Here is a 13,493-nt window from a genome sequence, read left to right as displayed (position 1 = left end):
CCATTGCAGAACTGATACTTATATACGTTGTTCCATAATGCATTGTTCTATACATATATAATGTTGATATACATTGTTGTATATGAATGTTATTAACGTTGAATGATTGGAATGTTGTTGTCGTATTGGAATGTTATTAACGCTCTTGCGTTTGGATCTCACGCTGTCCCCCATATACCACGACAAAATAATACCTCTTTTTTTTAATATATCTGAGTACAATTTCACTGTACATCAGTAGAAGTTTTTTTATCAGCAGAAGTTTTTTTTATCAGCAGAAGTTTTTTTTTATCAGCAGAAGTATTTTTTACATAATGCATTCAATCATCTCTATGGTAGGAATAGTTCTCACTGGCAAGGAGAACTATCCTGAATGGTCCCGGATGATAAAACACACCCTCATCTTCAATGAGTTGTGGAAAGGAGTGTGTGTCGGAGAAGCAGACAATGACCTAGTGCAGCCTACATCAGACAAAGAGCTCGTCATTTGGGAAAACAAGAACAACAAAGCCTATGCATTAATCGCAGCATCTGTAAATGAAGAAGTAAGTCGCCATATTTCATCATATTCAACTGCCTTTGAAGCTTTACAAAAGCTGAAAGAACTCTATGACTCACATTCTGCACTTGAAGTTGTTCAGCTCATGATTAAACTCTTCACTCTTGAACTGAAAAATAACGATCCTCTTGCTCTTGCATCTGAAGTAAAGTCTATAATGCATGATATCAAATCCACTAAGGTTGAGCTAGATATCCCTCTTATTGCTTTTCTCAAGGCACTCTATCCTACTTACTCCAATTATCTTGAGTCTTTACAAGCAATTGGAAATCTTAAAGATATAACCTTTGACTCTCTTGTGAAAAAGTTTGCTGAAAGAGAGAAAGCCTTTGGAAAGAAGATAGTCCCTAAATCTTCTGAAGAGACTGTGTGCCTTGCTCATAAATAAAAGCATCCTGCTCAAGATTCTACAAGAGGAAGAGGTGGACGAAGAGGAAGAGGAAGATACTTCAGAGGCAGGGGGGGTAGACATTCTCAAGGAGAAAAGGCAGATCTGCATTGCATTCACTGCAAAAGAAATGGATCACATGATGCTTCTACATGCAAGCTACCATGGGACAAAATTGAGTAGAAAAGAAACCAGCAGAAAGTTAAAACTGATGATACAGACAAAGGTAAAGCACCTGAATCCACTCACTATATTGAGGCACAATGTAACATTGGAGTAAATGAAGATTTGTTTAATGTTTCACTTGCTTCTTCGAAAAATGATTGGTTGCTTGATTCAGGAGCAACCTGTCATATGACTCATAGAAAAGTTTTGAAGATTTCACTGACAATGTTGATGGAGCAGTATACTTTGCAGATCAGTCAAAAATCAAGCCATCAGGGCTTGGCACAATCAGGCTTAAACTGCCTGGTCTTCCAAACTTTCTTCTGGATCATGTTCTATATCTCCCATAGCTCAAGAGAAACTTGTTGTCCTTGGTTCACATCCGCTAGCAAGGTCACTCCATTCATATGTTTGATGACAAGCTTGAGGTAAGAAAAGCATCTGACCACTCACTTGTCATGAGGGGAATAGAAGAAGAAAGGCTTCTCAAGCTGCAAGGAACCTCTGCTCATGCACAACATTTCTCATATATTTCTGATCATGAAGAAGGTACACTTCCATCAAGTTTATTATGGCATGCTAGATTTGGACATTTAAACTATGATAGTCTCTGCTTATTGAAGAAAAATGGTGTTGCTAGTTTGCCTACAATTCCTAGGAAACATAAGCAATTTGATGCTTGCATTCTAGGAAAGCATAGCAAACAGTCTTTTCATGATTCACATTCAAGAGCACATAGGAAGCTTGAACTCATTCATTCAGATTTATGTGGTCCAATGCTTGTTCCTTCTGCAAATGGAAATAAATATATCATGACATTTATTGATGATTACACCAGAATGTGTTGGGTTTATTTATTGAAGAACAAATCTGATGCCTTTCAAACATTCAAGAATTTTCATAAATGGATTGAAAATGATGCACAATCTCATATTGGGTCTATTCGCACTGATAATGGAAAAGAATATACATCAAATGAATTTGAAAACTATCTTTGCCAACATGGGATCAAACATCAAACAACTGTGCCTTATAATCCCCAACAGAATGGTGTAGCTGAAAGAATGAATAGAACAATCTTGAATATGGTACGATCCATGCTTTTCTTCAAAAATGTAAAGATAATGTTTTGGGCTAATGTTGTTCTATGTGCTGCGCATATAAAGAATAGATGTCCATCTAATGCTATAAGAAAGAAGACTCCTTATGAATTGTGGTATGGACATGTTCCTTCGGTAAAACATCTCAGGATCTTTGGTTCCACCTGTTATGCTTTGATACCAAAGGTACATAGAAACAAACTTGGTGCTAGAAGTCGTAAGTGTATCTTCCTGGGGTATTCAAACACCTCCAAAGCATACTGCCTCTATGATGAAGTAAATAAAAAGTTTGTTGTATCTAGAGATGTAATTTTTCTTGAATCATCCAAATCTGACAATGTTTTTGAGCGGCAACTTGATCGCTTGGATAGATTCGCAAAAACGAAATCATTTCAAGAGTTTGATAATCAGATTCCACATCTTGAAGGGGGGATTCCTATACTAGATCAACATGTGGAATCTTCTTCTGAAGAACAATCTCCTTTGCATGAAACTCCAACAACGGATGATGCTTTAAGTGATGTAATTGATAGAATTGGGAGAGTCAATCTTAATTCAGTCCCAACTCAATCAACAGAGTAGCCTGGACCATCTCAGAAAGGTCCCCCAAAGTGGCTGACAATGACACTTGAAAGTGTTCATCCTGATGAAATTGGAAAAACAGGAACCAGAAATTCAAACCGAAAAAATGGAGGTGATGTAGATGACTCTAATTCACCTATTGATATGGATGCTACTTATGATTGTGAATTGAACTTGTCTACAGATTTTGAACCAACTTCCTTCAAAGAAGTTGCTTCTCATGATGAATGGAAAGAAGCGATGCAAAATGAGTATGATGCTCTCATAAAGAATGGCACTTGGAAGCTGGTTGATCCTCCATTTGGAACCAAACCAATTGGCTACAAGTGGGTCTACAAGAACAAGTATAAAGCTGATGGCTCACTTGACAAGCACAAAGCTAGGCTTGTGGCAAAAGGTTTTGCACAGAAGGAAGGGGTCGATTATGAGGAAACTTTTGCCCCCACTGCAAAATGGGCCACCATCCGGACACTCTTTGCACTAGCAGCTCAGAACGGTTGGAAAGTCCATCAAATGGATGTAAAAACTACATTCTTGAATGGAGATCTAAAAGAGAATGTTTTTATGTCCCAGCCTGAAGGATTTGCTATGAAATGACATGAACATAAAGTATGCAAACTTGTGAAGTCCTTGTATGGCCTCAAACAAGCACCGCGAGCCTGGTATGAAAAACTAACTGAGCATATTCTGAAACTCAACTTCAATCATTTTGATCTTGATGATGCAACTTTATTTGTCAAGAAAATTGGAAAAACAGTTGTGTATCTTGTGGTATATGTAGATGATCTTTTAATGACAGGGAACAATGAAAGCTACATTGCATCCATAAAGAAGGAATTGGGGAAAATTTTTGAAATGACTGATTTGGGCTATGTTCATTACTATCTTGGCATTGAAGTAACCCAACATCCAAAAGCCATATTTCTTTCTCAAAAGAAATACATTGGAGATCTGTTAAACAGATTTGGCATGACAGAGTGCAATCCTCTTTCTACTCCAATGGAACAAAACTTAAAGCTCACATCTATTGAAGGAAAGGAATTTGAGGATGCAACAAAGTATAGACAGCTTGTAGGAAGTCTCATCTACCTCACTACTACCAGACCAGACATTTCATTTACTGTTGGAATCCTCTCCAGGTTCATGCAAAAGCCTTGTGAGGGACATTGGTCTGCTGCAAAAAGAGTTCTAAGGTACTTGAAGGGAACTCAAGAACTTGGAATCAAGTATACACAGGTGGACGACTTCAGCTTGATTGGATACTCTGATTCAGACTTCGATGGAGACAAAGAAACTGGGGTATCTACTTCAGGATATGCTATGAGTCTTGGATCAGGAGCTGTCTCTTGGAGATCACACAAACAATCAGTTCCAGTAGATTCCACAACAGAAGCAGAATACGTGGCAGCAGCTAAAGCAACGAAAGAAATTGTGTGGCTCAGGAAAATTCTTGAATATTTGCAGGTAAAACAAGTACAATCAACTCCACTCATGATTGATAACACCTCTGCAATAAATTTGGTCAAGAACCCAAAGTTCCATGATCGAACAAAGTATATCAATACTAAATATCATCTGATTCGACATCATGTTGAGGCCAAAACAATCCATCTCCATCATTGTTCCACAAATGAGCAAATTGCAGACATCTTCACCAAAGCACTTGGAAAGGAAAAGCTTGAACAATTCAGAATGATGCTTGGACTCACCAACATCCCTTCAGATTAAGGGGGGGAATGTTGACACCTAATCTTCATGATTGGTGGAATTTGTAAATAAATAAATTAGGAATGTGAACAGTCATCGGGAGATGAACTGAACAATCAGTCCGAATGTATATAACAATAACCTACCTATGGAATAGTAGACGAATCAGTTTTACTGCCCTTGGAGAGTTACTGCCTGGCCTGACATTTTGAAGCCCCGTTTAGATAACCTATGTTTGAATGAATTTTTACTCCATTTACCTATATCAAATGGAACCATAACATATATGATTAGAAAGCATATTCTGAGACCTTTTTGATGGTATATGTCACTCCCTCTAAAGCCTCATGGTTGAGGGTAAATGATTTTTCAAACATTCACAATATATTCTACCAATTACACAAGTTAGTCTATCCAATGAACAATTTGGCCCAACCAGTGGACAAGTCCACACGGACTAGACCTTGAATGCATTATAAACAAGCGCAAGAAGGAGAATTTAAATTCATTCATTCAAGAAACTTTAGATTTATTAAAACAAGAACATAAAAGAAGTTATGAGTTTCATACCTCATGAACTAGAAATGAAGAGGAGATCATTTGGAGAGACTTTATGGGAAGAATTTTTGGCATATTTTTGAAGGTTTTTTGGCTTATTTTGGATGGTTTTTTAGGATTATTTTGGAATGGTTTTTAGCACACATTTTGAAGGTTTTTAGCCTCAGTTAGAAGGTCAATTGCATACATTTTCTTAAGGGCCAAATTTTGTCCCATTTGAAAGATGAAATTCATATATGTGTAGAGGGTTGAATTCAAGTGTGGAAGGCCGAATTTTAGGCCTATTTTGAGAGCAATGACCTGTCCCTGCTGAGGCCAAGTTCCAAAACCAAATTTTTGGTACAAAGAAGGCTAAACTCTGGCTTATTTTGTGGACTAAATCCTAGTGTGTTTAAGACAAGTTTCAGGTCTATTTTTAAGATCTAAAACTACCCTCTTTTGAGGATGTTGAACCTTACGTAGGAGGAAAAGTTTTGTTGAAAAGAAGGTCAAATTCAATAATAATTTATTGAGGGAATTTATGTTTCTAATAAGGTTGTGTTTAGGAATTTGAGTGCCTATGTGAAGGACAAAGGAGCAACTGCCAGAAGGGAAAACTTTCTTATTGACTCTTGTACAAGCTTTGGTGTTGATAAATCAAGGAGTTGGTGCTTCCTTTCAGTTGATGTTGATAAACCAGGGAGTTGGTGTAGACAATAAGATGATTAATGTAGACAATAAGATGATTGGAGATAAGGTCAAGGATGATTGAGTTTCACTAAATAATAAAGCTCTTTGTCATAGATAATGTAGTTAATTTTGGCACCTAAAATTAAATTTAAATGATAAACAACTAAATTATTAAAATAATGTCTACATTAAAAGTATAATTCAATTGCTCTATTTGTATTTCAAAATATTTTCAAATATATAAAAGAATTAAAAGAAATATATATATATATATATATATATATATATATATATATATATATATTCATTTTCATTTCTTGAAATATTGTTATTGTGAATTTGACTAAACTAAAGGTCATGTGTAGTAATAAAGATGCAATGTCAAAATAGAAATTAATCTAACTCCAAAGTATGTTCATGAGTATCCATTGCTCCACATAGTCCTCAAGAATGAATCCAATATAATCCATTAAAATTTGACTAAATATATATGGTTAAAAATCAAAATTCAAATTTTTGTTTAATATGAAAGATTTGGTTTATCCATAATTTTGAAAATATTCAAATATCATCAAAATATATGATGAAAAAGCTATGAATAAATTGGAGAAACACTTCATGCATCTATCTAAAAAATATAAATTGAAAAAGTTAAGTCATCAACAATAACTAGCCATTAAAATGTTCATCTTTTGTTTTAAAATAAGTTAAAATTACTATTAAAAAATCATATACTTGAAAAAGTTAAGTTGTCAACAATAACTAGCCATTAAAAAGTTCATCTTTTGTTTTAAAATAAGTTAAAATTAATTCAACAATAACCACTAATTACAAAGTAAATTAACAGTTATTAAAAGTGAGTACCAAGGTTTAGTAATCCCCCTTCATAATTTTTCAAAAAAAATTATCTATTATATGAACATAAATTTTTAACAATCCCTTATTCATAACTATAAAATTTTCACAAATTTCTTCATTGTCCTTTCTTTTAACAAAGGGAATATGATTACACGTGTTAATAATAGTATATGCATCTGTGAAATATGCATTTATATATGTTTTTAATAATATTTTTGTTTGTTTTTAAAAATTTAGTATTTTTGTGTATATTTTTCATATTGTATTTTAAATTAAATGGCTGAAATGTTTAATTTATGTTTATATATATATATATATATATATATATATATTAGCTAAAACAATTTTCCAATAAATTTATATCGAAGTTAACAATTTTACTTATCTTTTATGTGATGTCTCATAGAAAACTGTAATTATTTTATTTATTAAAGTAAAAATAAATACTGGATTTTATTATTATAAACATTTGAATTATGTATTAGAATTTTGTTAATTATGAATCAAAGCAAATGTTGAGTGATAACAAATCTTGTAATTATTTTCATATCAAGAAGTTAGGGAAAGGTAGTTACCTAACCCTAACCACTTCCCTGTTTATGAATTCCCAAGAAGGGATCAAGAGGGTAAGCACAGTACTTGAGAGAACTGGGAGGGAGAAAGGGAAGTGGACCGTGCTGAAAGGTTAGACGGATTGAGGGCTAAGTCTGGTGAGGACCAGATAGTTGTAGATGTTGTGGAAAATTAAGTTTGCAAGAAAGCATCTGTGCTAAGAGCAGAAGCTCGGGGGGAGGCTTGGACCTGGAGGCAAGTCTCATGGTTGGGAGGATAAATCAAGTAAGCATAGTTGCGACTGCAACAAGCTGATTGTCTTAAAGACTGGATACAGGTAAGTAATTTAAATACCCATCTTATTTATGGTCAAGAAATGGTAAAGATTGGAATTAGAAGTTAGAAAATAATAATCTAGTGATTCAGGTAATTATGTAACTAACAAGTAATAGTAAGAACTAAAATCTTTTCAAAAGCTATAAATATTATAGATGAAATCCAAATACAATTTTTTGTAGATTGTAATGATAAAATTAGTACATCCTTAGCTTAAGTAGGAAAACATTAAGCGACAACATTCATATTTACAGTAAGAAGTATAAGACTGTAAGCAAAGGAATTGAAAGGAATAGTCTTTACCAAATAGAAGAAAAGGAATTTTGATTTAGATTCTACATATAGGAAATAACCGAATTCTAGCTAAACACTCGCTGGAAAATAGAGCGATACAGTAAAAAGAAATCATGTAGCTTAAACAATTCATTCTGGAATAGGAAAAAAATATATTTTCAGAGCATTCATTAGTGGCGGATGCCATAGAATATAATCCTATAATAGAATGAAGAAAATACTTTAAAACACTAGAAATTAAATGGCTTACTTGACGAGATTATCAGAATTAAAAGAACAGATATTCATGACCACTAATTGAGGGTTTGAAACCCCGAGGGTGGTACCTAGACCTATCATAAATTAACGCAATAATATGCATACATAGAATTCACTTCAAACACAGATAGTGACTGTCAGTTCGGCAAGACTAAGAATAGAGACATTTCCAAACCGACTGTGCTTGCAATAAAATTAATAAATATAACTGATAAATTGCCAGAATCTCTTTAAGAGTATACAAAACAATGACAGAAATCTCTAAATCTGTACAATTTAATCCTCGGGTCAGAGGAGCCAAGCTTTACCACTTTAAACAAGTTCTAGTAGTGCCAAGAGAATACCATGCCTCCACAGGCCAACCAAAATCCATTTGAAAGAGTCCAACGCCATAACAATACAAATAGAACCAGCAAGCTAATACTTAGAACTCCACAACAAACATCTAAGAAATACATATATGGAACATTATAACCAGAACCAAGAGGGTTTTAGAACCCATTTCGCAACCCCATGAAGGTTTGCAAAAGAAAACGATATCCACTATGAGAAACAGATAGAAAAACCCTCGATTGTCATATATACAAGCATAAATGATAAAATTCCATGAGGGCTGGCCTTTCCTTCCAAAGCTAACAATTTAACAGTACAAGTTGCATTTTAACTCTGAGCCCGTGAGGCTAGACTCGAACCTCGACAGAGGAAGCTCAACCAGAACCTAATCTAAACAAAAAAAACAAACCCTCGATTAAATTCCATTACTCTCCAATGCTCAGGATCATAATGGAAAAGAGGATTTCTCATTTACATACCCGGAGAACATTTGGGTCTAGAATGCATGCCTTAGCAGAGTTCTGGATTGGGTTTCATGAGAGACTACTTGGGAAGTCACAACCTTTGGAGAACACCTTGAGCAGAGTCATAAAATAAGAAAATGTTACTTTGTATCTTAGAATAAAAATGACACATAAAAACAACAAATAACTATAGGGTCAAGCCAAACTTCTACCTGTTAGGCTACGCAATGGGTGAAGGTTATAGGAGAGGTGAAGACCTCCTCTAGCTGTAGAAACTCAGGGCCGAACCATCTGCATCGTAACAACAAAATTTCGCTTATTACTAGAGAACCAAACTACAAACCCAATTGATATCAACAATGAAACCTTACCGGGAAGCAAGCAGGGTTATGAGATCACTCAGACGTCGTTGGATGTGAACAAACATTTGTGACTGTCGATGAAGCGATGTAGCCAAGGAAGGGAGGACAACTAGAAAGTAAACAAAAAAGCAAACCCTTGACTAAGTTCCATTACTCTCCAACGCTCAGAATTGCTGTGGAAAAGAGGATTTATCATTTACATACCCGAAGAACATTTGGGTCCAGAACGCATGCCTTGGCAGAGTTTTGGATAGGGCGCCATGAGAGACTAGTTGGGAAGCAGCGACCTCAACCTCCAGAGAACACCTAGATCAGAGTCATAAAATAAGAAAATGTTACTTTGTATCTTAGAATAAAAATCACACATAGAAACAACAAATAACTATAGGGCCAAGCTGAACTTCTACCTTGAGGCCGTGCAATGGGTGAAGGTTGTAGGAGAGGTAAAGACCTTCTCTTGCCGCAGAAACTCAGGGCTGAACCATCCGCATAATAATAGCGAAGTTCCGCTCATTACAACAGAACCAAAATGCAAACCAAATTGATAGAAACAATGAAACCTTACTAGGAAGCAGGCAGGGTTATGAGATCACCTCAGACGTTGTTGGATGTGAACAGACACTTGTGTTGCAGCCGAGGAAAGGAGGAAAACTGAAGAGTAAATAGAGAGGATCTTGAGGACTTCTCCCACCAAACTCACGACAAAAGTCTTAAGTCATTCATATGTGATGACTGTAATATTCATTAAAAATCTAAAACTCGTGTACAGATAGTTTAATGTTGCATTAATGTATCCACAGTGATACAATAAATGTAAAGGTAGTGAATGTATTTTATATATCAAATATGCAATGAAATTATATAAATCATGCCGTGGATATTATATTTAAAAATAAAAAATAAAAAATAAAAAATGGGTATATTAGAGAGACATGACAAGTAGTATCAGAGCAAGCCCAAGTTACAAAACTAAGGCCTATGGAGACTAATATTTAAAATTGTTGTGACATATACAACAAAAGAAGTAGGAGTAGCTAGTATGAGGAGAATGAGCAACACACCGCACAGACCCATGAGAGTATTAGGACCTTCATCTTTTCCAGAAACTAACTCGAGGTATTGGTGCAATTAGGTGAGGAACCACACTACACCAATACCACCATTCTAAAAACCGTGCAAGGGATGAAAAGTGAGATGGCCCAGTTAAGGGCAGACAATGAAAGGCTTATGCAATAATATGAGAAAATTATGAAGAGTCTGTCAGACAGACAAAACCTGTGTCAGCCAATTCCCAACCCAGAATATGGGCATATGACTAGAGAGCAAGAGTATTAGGCGGAATACCTAGAAACAGAAGCAAGGGAAGAAAATCAAGAAGAAAAATCTGATAATGCTTCAGAACACAAAACACAGAAAAAACAAAGAATAGAACTACAAGGAGAATTTCGGAAAATAAAATTGCCCCTCTTTGATGGTGAGCAGGAAGAGGCAGTTGAAGCCTAGCTTATTAATATGAATAAGTACTTTCAGTTGTATGAGTATGATCATAACTTCAAGGCTCGCTTGGATATTTTTCAACTGCAAGGTAAAGCCATTCTTTGGTGGGAAGAGGTAAAGAATGTGCAGGGAGTAAATGAACAGAACATAACATGGGAAAAATTCCAAAGATATTTTAATGAAATATATTTAACTGAATGGTTCTATGATGAAAAAGCAAAAGAGTTTCACTATCTGACACAAGGACAGGTGAAAATGGATGATTTCATTACAAAATTTACATCTTTACTTCAGTATGTTCCCTATATATGGGAAGAAAAGGAAAAGGTGTATCGATTTATCAGTAGTATGTTGTTGTTTTTGAAAGAGCATCATGAATTCGATAACCCAAAAACCATGGATGAGGTTATATGAAAAGCTCGGATTTGTTACCAACAAAGTAGACAAAATGGAGATACAGGAAAAAGATGGATTGACAAAAAGGGAATTAAGTTCCCTGCTGGCAGTAAGGGAAACAAATCTGTCATCAATAAAGGACCCCACAAGGGACAAGTAAACAGAAACCAGAATAGGAATCCAACCAGATTTAAACTCCCTAATGAATCTAAAACCAATGATCAGTCAGGTAGAACTGAGGTTGAATTAACAGCAAGAATCCGAGTACAATGTTGGGGATGTGGAGGACCAAATTATGTCAAAAATTGTCCCAATCACAAAGGAAATGAACAAATCTCACAGATCCAAGAGGCATCCACTATAGGGGAAGTGGCCAGGAGCATTCCAAAAATCAATGTTGCTCTTGAAGACCATCAAGCAGAACACCAACCAACCATGGTGGAATTTGAGGGTAGAATTTTTGACCAAACCATCTCTGTTTTAATTGAACCAGGAGCTACATTAAGTTATGTTAGTCCTAAGATAGTTGATCAGTGTTGTTTACAAGCAATCAAATTTAAAAATACTGGGTTATTACAGCTAGCCACAGGGGCAAAAAGGCAAGTGTTGGCCAAGGTCAGCAACTGCCCATTAGTAATAGTAGGTTAGTCCCTGATAGAAGACCTAAATATATTTCCCCTAGGATCTTACAACATCCTAATAGGCATGGATTGGTTGGAAAAACACTATTCCCTTACAAACTGTAAAACAAAATCTATCCACTATATAGATGAGGAGGGAAAGAGGTAGGAAATACAAGGCATTCTAAGACTAATAAAACTAAGACCAATAACCGCCTCACAGTTAGCAAAATGTGTCAGGAAAGGATGTCATATATATGCAATTCAGGTGGGTTATGCCAACTCAAAGGAAAAATCTAGTTCTTTAGAAAATATACTAGTAATACAGAATTTTTCGGATGTATTTCCTGAAGAGATTCCAGGACTCCCTCCTAAAAGAGATATAGATTTCACCATTGAACTGATACCGGGAGCAGCTCTAGTGTCCCGAGCTCCTTACCACATGAGTATACCAGAGCTAATATAATTAAAATTACAGTTACAAGAACTGCTGGATAAAAATTATATCTGACCCAGCGTGTCACCTTGGGGAGCTCCGATACTGTTTGTTAAAAAGAAAGATGGAACTCTACGGATGTGTATGGATTACCACCAACTAAATAAGTTGACTATTAAAAATAAATACCCTCTACCTTGGATAGACTAGTTGTTTGATCAGGTAAAGTGTGCGACATTGTTTTCAAAGATCGAACTACGTTCAGGATATGATCAGATCAGAATTAAGGAAGAAGACATAACAAATACAGATTTTATAACTCGCTATGGACACTACGAGTTCATAATGTTACCTTTCGGGCTAACTAATTCCCCCACCACTTTCATGTGTATCATGAATAGTATATTCCATCAGTGCTTGGATAAATTTGTATTAATTATTATTGATGATATACTGATTATTTCCCGCAGTATACAAGAGCATAAAGAGCATCTCACAATATTTCTCCAGACTCTTAGAGAACTTTAGTTGTATGCTAAATATAGCAAGTGTGATTTCTTTAAAGAGAAAATCCAGTATTTAGGCCACAACATTACCAAGGATAGAATTGCTATGGACCTAGAAAAGATAAAGACTATAATGGAATGGCCCATGCCCAAGGATGTGGTAGATAAAATATCATTCATGGGTCTAGCTAGGTATTACAAGAGATTCGTTGAGGGATTTTCCATAGTAGCATACCCCATTACCTCCTTGCAGAAGAAAGGAAAAGCCTTCAAGTGGAAAGAAGAATGCCAGGAAAGATTCGACCAACTTAAGCACTTACTAACCACCACACCTATCTTGAGCATTACAAACCTGAATAAAGATTACGTAGTCTACACAGATGCTAGCAAGGAAGGGGTTGGTGGCGTTTTAATGCAAGAAGGAAAAGTGTTTGCATACGAATCTAGGAAACTAAAGGAGTAAGAGCAGAAGTATTTCGCTTATGACTTAGAGTTAACGGATGTCATTCATGCACTAAAAATGTGGTGGAATTATCTAATGGGTAATAAATTTCTCCTGATGACTGATCACCATAGTTTAACCAACTATTTTAAGCAACCTACCTTGAATTCCAGGAAAGCTAGATGGATTGAATTTTTAAGTGGTTTTGATTTCAAGATCAAGCATTTGAAGGAAAAATAGAATCGAGTCGCTGATGCCTTAAGTCGAAAGGTACAGTGTATTTATGAAATTTCTTACAGTGAAGTATGGAATACCTTCCATGAGTTGGTTAAGGAGGTAGCCAGATGGGATTCAGAATATCAGTCCTTATGGAAGCAAGCTAAAGTTATGAACAACCATAAACAGCAATTG

At 35.5% G+C, this 13,493-nt stretch overlaps 1 long non-coding RNA gene across 3 annotated transcripts; it reads right to left on the bottom strand.

Annotated features, from left to right (window-relative positions):
- Window positions 1–8,221: 8,221 nt before the first annotated feature.
- On the bottom strand, window positions 8,222–9,924 carry LOC149211027 (uncharacterized). Of its 3 annotated transcripts, XR_016252331.1 has the most exons (6): window positions 9,779–9,924; window positions 9,593–9,661; window positions 9,390–9,491; window positions 9,195–9,294; window positions 9,036–9,114; window positions 8,226–8,934 (listed from the first exon to the last, which is right to left on the bottom strand). It is a non-coding gene; the product is annotated as an uncharacterized LOC149211027 (long non-coding RNA). The 3 variants fall into 3 exon arrangements; XR_016252332.1 differs by lacking the exon at window positions 9,593–9,661 and having other exon boundaries at window positions 9,779–9,898; XR_016252330.1 differs by lacking the exons at window positions 9,195–9,294; window positions 9,779–9,924 and having other exon boundaries at window positions 8,222–8,934; window positions 9,593–9,772.
- Between the last annotated feature and the right edge of the window lie 3,569 nt (window positions 9,925–13,493).

Source organism: Pinus tabuliformis, chromosome 1_2 (assembly GCF_031772625.1).
Source record: "Pinus tabuliformis cultivar Carrire ecotype Pingquan chromosome 1_2, CPIR1, whole genome shotgun sequence".
Lineage (NCBI taxonomy): Eukaryota > Viridiplantae > Streptophyta > Pinopsida > Pinales > Pinaceae > Pinus > Pinus tabuliformis.
The sequence above is the reverse complement of the archived record's forward strand: the minus strand, read 5'-3'. Positions and strand labels throughout refer to the sequence as shown.